The sequence below is a fragment of the Dipodomys ordii genome, unplaced genomic scaffold, assembly GCF_000151885.1.
Source record: "Dipodomys ordii isolate 6190 unplaced genomic scaffold, Dord_2.0 Scaffold258, whole genome shotgun sequence".
Lineage (NCBI taxonomy): Eukaryota > Metazoa > Chordata > Mammalia > Rodentia > Heteromyidae > Dipodomys > Dipodomys ordii.
This window is the reverse complement of record NW_012267474.1, coordinates 25,120-33,526: the sequence shown is the minus strand read 5'-3', so window position 1 is coordinate 33,526 and position 8,407 is coordinate 25,120. Positions and strand designations below refer to the sequence as shown.

Sequence of the window (8,407 nt, the reverse complement as noted above, 5' to 3'; positions counted from 1 at the left end):
AAAAAAAAAGAACTTCGGGGAAGGGAGGGAGGGAGGGGATGGTAGGGGGAAAACAATGGAGGGGCTAACAATGTTCAAGAGGAAGTGTACTCATTACCTCACTCATGTAACTGTTACCCTCTGTATAGTATCTTTACAATAAAAAATTAAAAAAAATAAATCAACATATTTTTTAAAAACAAAATTCTGAAGGTTGCAAAGTCAGGAGCTATCATCTTATTTGGTCTTTCTAACTGTTCAACTTCTTGCAACATCCTGAGGCCTTGATACCTTTGACAGACACAGAGACAGAGACAGACACAGACACAGACACAGAGCAACCCAATGCCTCATCTCCTAATGGTATTAGTACTACGGGGTTTGCTACAGCTCCATTGACCTCACATGACCTCACACACTTCTTAAAGGCCTCTTTGCCAAGGACACATATCTCTGGGTAACATGAATCAATCATTAAAAGATGGCCTTTGCTGAGAAAGAAAGTAGGAAATAGAGACAGGCCCAGCTTCCAGTCTCCAAACACCAAAGACAGAAGTCTTTTCCCCACAATTCAGCCTGCAGGCAGCTCCTCCTGAGTGTCCTTTATCATAATCAAATGCCCAAGCTCAGAGCCTCTTTATTGATGATAGAACACTAATTCTATGGCTTCCTTATGATTGCTAAACAGCATTTTTGTTTATTGTAAGGTTTCTCTACTATCTAGTGGTATTTTTTCAATATTATATCTTACGAAACCAGGATTTTTAAAGGAAGAATTAATTATGTATTACATTTTAAATGTCTTTTTATCCTTTTCTATAGATTAAATTCAGATTGCTTGATTGGTGTGTGTGTGTGTGTGTGTGTGTGTGTGTGTGTGTGTGTGTGTGTGTTCCTGTGTTTATGGAAGTACTGGAAGTCAAGGTCTAGGTGCTGCCCTAAGCTCTTTTGTTCTAGGCTGTTGCTCTACCTCTTGATAACTCCACTTAAACATTTTTTGCTGGTAAATCAGAGACAGGGTCTCATAGTCTTTCCTTCCCAAGTATTTGTACTCTGATCTCAGATCTTATCCTTTCATCCTTAGATTTCAGTAGTATCTGGATTAGATTGCATATTTTTGAGAAAAGTAATACAGAAAGAATACTGTCAGTATTCCACATCAGGAGTTACATAATTCTAACCTATCTCATTTTCTCTGGCAGTAATAACTAGGAAAATGAAGATGTTTTAGGCAATATATATCTGGCATCATGGCAGCAGCTTTCATTATTTTTCATATTTGGTTTGTTCACAGTTTCTTGAGAATATTCTATTCCTATTGGAGTCTGTATCTTCTCTCTGTATTTTAGGTTGTCCTCTTCTTCCTCAGTGATTCTATACTCAAAGTTTTAGTCCCGGGTATTACATTATAGAGATCTGTGGCTTCAAACTGAATTAATATTGCTTTGTTTAACCTGAGAAATGTTAGTGAGATAAACGTCCACGTTTTTCAGTAGTATGTGTAAGTGTGTGTGTGTGAGAGAGAGACAAAGAGAAAGAGAGTATGTCTGTGATTTGCCAGTAGGAAGTTGAAGAAGAGACCTAAGAAGTCCACAAAGTTGAAGACAGAAAAATGAGAGATAAAAGCTCCACAGAGATCCCAGAATTTCTTCAAGTCACCCCTGGGATTCTACCAAATATGATTCACTAACTGCATGTGGAGAGCTGAAGTGATAAAGGAACATCTAACTCTCTTTGTTGCACAACAGGTGCATGTGAGGAGAACCAGTGCCTCCCCTGTGCTTGTCTGACTTGAGTCATGATGTCTTACAAGGTTGCTTGTGTTGGCTTCCTGAAGTCAGTGTGCTGGGAAAGAATGATAATTCAACAAAAAAGAACCTGTTGCTCTTCATGTGGGTTGTTCACCGTGTTTAGTTACAGATGTCAAGTGCCTTCAGCACCAATGGACTTATGAGGTATGTTTTTGACACAAACTATTGAATTCTTAAATCAAAGGTTCTGGAAACCACGCTAAGAGTGGAGCTGTAGGGGGAACCCCAGCTGTCTCAGGCTCTATACTCACTTGCTTCCTGCAGAGAAGAACTGCACCCAGACACCAGTGTTCACAACCCATTTGCTGTCCTGCAGATGTCCTGTGCTGTTTATATCCACATCTCACCCTCCGGAGGTTGATTCTATCAATGCAAGAAGTTTTTCTACACCTTCTGCTTAATTATTTCTCTTTACTGATAGTTATTTTTGCCCATTTAAACAGTCTCTTAAAAAATCTACCTCAACATATTGTTGCCTGACAAGTTACCAAAGTTTCCACTACAAATAAGAGCTGTCCCTTTCAACTAAATGATAGTGAGTCCAAATGCTCTCAGTTCAGCATCCATCTTCTATCATTGTCAAAGTAAGACAGAACATGTTATAAAGATAGGTTAACTTTCCATTGCTGTGACTAAGATCTTACTGAAAGCAACTTGAAGAGCAGAATTCTTTACTTAAATCTTGCATTAGAAATTGTAGTCTGCCATGTGAGCACAGTGTAGTGGAGTTCACATCATGATCCCCAAGAATAAGAGTTGATATTCTACTTCCTCCTCCCTCCCGTTTTCTTGCAGAAGAGATGCCAGCCTATTGGAAGGGGCTGTGGACAATGGTGTTCAACTTTCTCTCTAAGTCAATTGTTTCTAGAGAAGCTTTCACAGACAGGTGTAGAAGTGTACTAAGAGAGCTGAAATCTGAGGATCATGATTCAAAGCCAGCAATGGCAGGAAAGTCTGTGAGATTCTTATCTCCAATAAACCACCAAAAAACTGCAAGTGGTACCATGGCTCAAGTGTAGATCACTAGCCTTGAGCTGAAGATCTGAGGGACAACACCCAGACCCAGAGTTCAATCCTAAAGAACGAACAAAAACCAAGTTTTGGGGTGGTTCACTGTACTCTATTTTTGTTAAATACCAGTTGATTAACTATGGATCTTTATAGAAACAACTGGGCAGGAATGAGAAAAACATTTACAAGATATATTAACAAATATAATACATTTTAGTTTATTTATTGAAATATCTGAGGAACACAGCACTAATAGTACCTATATTGTAGTATTATATAATATAATGTAATGTATGGTAATATATGAATAGAGCAACAAAAAGGAGACATTTCATCCACTGCCACTGAATCTGGAAGGAGTCCCAGATTGCAAACTAGTTGCAAAATAAATCAGGAACTTAGGAGCATTCCCTGGTTTCTGCTGGTACCAATGTAAATAATTGCCAATGCCCTGACTGGCCCTGCAAGGGATGGAGACTCTCTCTCCCAGAGATGCAGACATGGATGGCAACTGGGTCAACTGAACATCACATTTGGCACCTGAAAATGGAAACATAAAATCCATTAGCCATTTAGTAAATTATGCTTTCCAAGAAGAGCCAACTAATCCTTAGCATTGTCCATCCTTATCCGGGAGCCAGAGCATCAGAAGCCCCAGGAGTTGAGCAGGGTTCCTCATGTTCATGCTGTGTGCTGACTGGAACATTCTACTGAACAGTGTGTAAGCAGCTTATCAAGTCCTTGGGCCTTGCTCTGGGGAAGATGCAAATCAGCAGGGCCTGGGCCAACTGCAGGGTGTCTGATCTCAGTGACCAAATAGAGACTTAAGGACACCATGTGTCAAATTTGCCTCTATATAGGTTCCTCTCTGATAATGGTAAAAAAAGATTGATTCTTTTTCATTTAAATATAAATAAATGATATAACATTAAAACTGGGAGTAGTAAACCAAAAACCAGTCCGTTACTTCACATGGCACTGAGTAGCTGTTACTTAAGTTGCAAACTCTTCTGCTAGCTACATGACAGATGACTCTGATGTTTGTTCCCTTGTCAAAAGTTTGTTATTAGGCTGGTCTCCTATCCTTCTTTTTTGGACACCCCCTACTTAGACCATCTGTGGCCAGCTCAAGGCTCCCCCTAGTGGCACAGCTGCTGTTGCTTATTGACTTACCCATTCTCTCTGGAGTACCATGGGTAGTTCAAATAGCAGCATTCTCTTAGGGCAGGGGAAGCTGCAGAGGGAGCTTCTGGCCAGACATAGCCACCTGTGATCCTGGGGCTATGGGCTTAACTGAAACTTCACATTATTGCTTTGTTGCACCCTGGACACTGCCAGGTACCTGCTGCTTGACCTCAGTTTAAATAAGGAACTTCAAGACTAGAAAGAATGGCTCTTTTCAGTTTATTGCATGAAGGAGTTATATTAGTCCAAGTTAAAAGTTGACCCCAAATGGTTACATTATGCAAGCTGTGAGGTTTTTAAACTTGTGACAAGGGAAAGGAGGAAATTCTACTCATTGCAAGGAAATCCTCACTTAAGCTTTAGTGAGCCATAACCACTTAAAACCCATGAACCTTCAACTGATCGTCCTTAGCCTGTCCAAGCTCCACCAGGAACTGGCATAAGTTTTTCCGCTGGTCACCCTGTAGCTGAATTACTTCTCCATATTCTGGATGCTTAATTACAGTACCATTGCAGGCAAATTTCTTCTTAAACACCTTATGTAGTTTCTTTTTATCATAATCATCAGCGATCCTTCGGACAGTAGTAAGAGTCTTCCTGCCATTTCTCTATTGAATTTTTTATTTTTCTTTTTGTAAATAAGTTTTTATTGTGAAAATACTGTACAGAGGGTTACAATTACATGAGCAAAGTAATGAGTACATTTCTTATCAAGCATTGTTGCTTCCTCCTCTTTTTTCCCCTCCCATCCCTTCCCTCGGATCTCCACAACTACACTCCTCCCCCCAATAGCATCTTGTACATCTCATTGTGCAATGGTCCACCTGTATCCCTACTTAAACAATTTGGTTTTTTTTCCCTTCTGCTTCCCAAATTATACCAACATCAAATACAGTGAAAACAAGGTTTATACCTTGCAAGAGTGTCATACAAAGCAAAAAACAAACACGTGGTACTTTATAAATACATTAGAAACAATAGCAAGAAAGAAAAATAACAGATATAATCCTGGGAGAGAGCAGGAAGCAGGTCATCACCCTCACTTGCATCAGCCAAGTGATGGAAAGAGTGGAGGCTCTGAATAGCAAACAAAGGATAAGATTCTTTTTCCTAAATTATGTTAAGTGAAGTAAGCCAGGCCCAGAAAAACATTGGTCCCATGGTTTCCCTTATTTGCAATATCTAGTATAAGTCTGTATCAAGCAGAAAAGGTAATTAAGGTGATATTAGGGAAATGAACCCAAAGATATGTATTCAAATGTTTTTTTCTTTCATGCAATTGTTTCTAACACATATATAAGATTACTTCTTTGTTGCTTTGTATGTCCCTCCCCCACAGTATAACCCCTGCTTTCACTGTATTTGAGGTCGGTATAATTTGTGGAGGGGAAGGAAAAAACAAATCATTTAAATAGGGATACAGGTGGACCCATTGCAACAATGAGATGTACAAGTCGTTATGTCGAAAAACGAACTATACAACTGGGGAGTTGGGCGGGTGGTGGATGGAAATGGGAAGGAATAGGAAAGGGAAACAAAGGAGGAGGCAACAATGCTTGATAAGAAATGTACTCATTACCTTACCCATGTAATTGTAACCCCTCTATACGGTATTTTCACAATAAAAAATAAAAATAATAAAGAAAATATTAATTACATGAACATAAAAAAAATTCTAATGAGCCAGTTTGGAAAGAACTGTCCACCCAAGGGCACAGTGGGGCATTTCAAAGAAAAGTATAAGTGAAGGTCAAAGGAAACATGAAGCTCAATAAACTTATAAAAGACAGATGATCTCACTTGTAATCAGGAAATTCAAACCCCAGAGGACTTGAAGACATACATAATCTGCCAGGACTCAGGGCTGGCAAGTCTGTGAAGTGATGGGTATTTTCCTAGAGTTCTGGTGGGAACTGAAAATTGGCTTGAGGACCTTGGAAGAAACCAGGGCTGCTGGGTAAAGTGGGAGGTGTGCCTTTTGTACATGGGCTGACACACAACACCTCCTCTCCTGGTTATACAAGCCTGAAACACCTTGCTCATCATCTCTAGATGAGGGAAACAGTAGCCATCATCCAGAAACAGAAGACACTAGAAACATCTCGGGGTCTAGACCAGGAGAAACGAACTGTCCTGCACACACAGAAATGGAATGCTCTAAGTAACAAAAATGAACTACAGCCATATGCATTAATACAGGTGATTCTGAGAAACATAATGTTGATGTTCAATAAACCACTGAAAAATCTAGGAAGTATAATCCCATTTTTATAAACTTACAAGATGCATTATTTGTATTTGTGTCACCCTAAAGAAAAAACAAAGAAGATGCTAATATTATTATTCTGAAAAAGACTTCTTAAAGGGAGAAATCCAGACTTCAATGTTACTGAGAATGTTATTTCTTAGGCCAGGTCGTCAGTAAGTGATATTCATTTTATTATTTGTCAGTAAATAATACATCTATATCCAAGATTCTCATTTGTCTATAGAGTATAATCAATAAATATTTAAATAGCTTTCTAATTTATTATGAAAGGATGTTTTGGCTATTATTTACTTGTAAAGATGACCTATATTAAACGCTAAACTTACGTGTGACAACAAAGAATAAGGGTTCTGATAAATACAGAAATCCCTCAGACTTTTTGGTACATATTTAAATTAGCTTTGTGTGATGGAGCTGAAAGGTGTGCCAGAGAGTGAATCTTTCCTCTGCTGACTGCAGGAAGGTGTTCATTTTCTGTCTGGATTGAGATTGGCACCCTTTGGATGGGAAAGCATGGGAGGACAGCATTCCTTCTCCATTCCCTTAAGTGGTGTGTTCCCATGGGCTGCTTGAAATCCTCTTATTTACCTTCTGGGTGCAATCAACTTGTCCTTGTCTGTAAGCAGGTTTGAAGAATTTTTGTGTATGTAAGAGGATGGGTTCATAGTTATTGGAAGAAAAGTTGAGATAGAGCATGTTAGGATTTTGTCCTTCAGACATCCTTTAGAATCTGTGAAGAATCCTATAAACACTGAAACATTAACCTAAGGAACACACCAGGTTAGGATGAATAGTAAGACCAATGTTCAAACTCTGAGGACAGAGAGACCTCTAGATCTTAAATTGTTGATAATGTTGACTACATCCTTCAGCAAACATAAGAATTCTTAGAGAAAGCCAAGTATTGTGGCCCATATATGTAACCTCAAGAAAATACTCCCAGGAGGAGGCAACAATGCTTGATAAGAAATGTATTCATTACCTTGCCCATGTAATTGTAACCCCTCTGTATGGTATTTTCACAATTAAAAAAAAGAAACAAAATGAGGAATTACCCCCCCCCAAATAAAGAAAATACTCCAGAAAAGAGACTAGAAAAGAGAGAAAGAGAGACAATGAAATAGAAGAAGTGGTTAATTTGGAATATGATTTCTCTTGTTAGTAAGGATTTTGAACAAATAAACAATGGGGAATGATTATTTTCAAAGAAATTTTCTACCAACAGAAATGTGGAAGATGGAGAATAAGTAATTTCAGAGCAAGAGAGTTCAAAATAAGATCCTAAAGCCTTCCTGATAAATGTTGTTTGATAACATATTTCAAGCTTAGGATATAGATAGATAGATAGATATCCACATATACATCTACATATAAAGTGGTATATATATGTATATATATATTCACACATATACATATGTAAACATATAAATTTATATAAGTATAAATGTATAAATTATATATGTGTGTGTATATATATACATATACATATACATATATATACATATATATATATATATATGGACAAGACAAATGCCCACTGGCTTCAGTTGGATTGGTGCAGAAGTGATTAGCAGTTCCCTAAACAATTATCCAACCTGAGAAATGAAAACTCACGTCAGGTGATGAAAGACATTGAGGAACTCTCTCCCATCTACCCAACCTGCTTCCTACTAAACAAGGAAGAAGCTAAGATCAGAACACACCCTAACAGCAGGGAGGGTTAGGAGATCAGTGTCGATGGTCCACACCTGTGGGACCAGTTTACAGGAGGCCAACTCACCGGGTTCCAAAGCTCAATTTTAACCCGGTCTTCCCAGTGGGACCCTGCCACTGAAACCCAGCAAGTAAATAAAATGGTTCCCGCCAAGCCAGATGTCTCACAACACTACAAAGATCCAAGAAAGTGGAAGGAAAGGCTGGGAAAAGACATTCAACTGTACACACACAAACACACACAAACACTCACACATATACATGCAATATATGTACATTTGTATAGGTTTTTGCATATGTGTATGTACATATATGTGTATATATGTATGCATATATACATATATACACAAGGGAAAATACACTTATATATATATATACACTTATCTCTAGAAGATCAATAGCCACTGGCTTCAGTTAGATTAGTTCAAGAGTGAGCAGC

The 8,407-nt window shown here is 38.4% G+C and overlaps 1 pseudogene; it reads right to left on the bottom strand.

Annotated features, from left to right (window-relative positions):
• Positions 1–4,363: 4,363 nt before the first annotated feature.
• LOC106000998 lies at positions 4,364–6,975 on the bottom strand (annotated as a pseudogene).
• Positions 6,976–8,407: the final 1,432 nt, after the last annotated feature.